This window comes from Tarenaya hassleriana, unplaced genomic scaffold, assembly GCF_000463585.1.
Source record: "Tarenaya hassleriana unplaced genomic scaffold, ASM46358v1 Cleome6, whole genome shotgun sequence".
NCBI classification, from domain to species: Eukaryota; Viridiplantae; Streptophyta; class Magnoliopsida; order Brassicales; family Cleomaceae; genus Tarenaya; species Tarenaya hassleriana.
Window position 1 is genome coordinate 3,119,797 of NW_010968505.1, and position 201 is coordinate 3,119,997.

The window sequence follows — 201 nt, forward strand, 5'->3', positions numbered from 1 at the left end:
ACAAGCACCCGGTCCTTTTGCGAAGTTTCTTGCTGAACATGGGATTGTTGCCCAATATACCACACCTGGTTCTCCGAGCCAGAATGGTGTAGCAGAAAGGAGAAATCGAACATTATTGGACATGGTGCGGAGTATGTTATCATACTCAAAACTTCCTAAGTCCTTGTGGAATGAAGCTCTTAAAACGGCGGTGTACATATT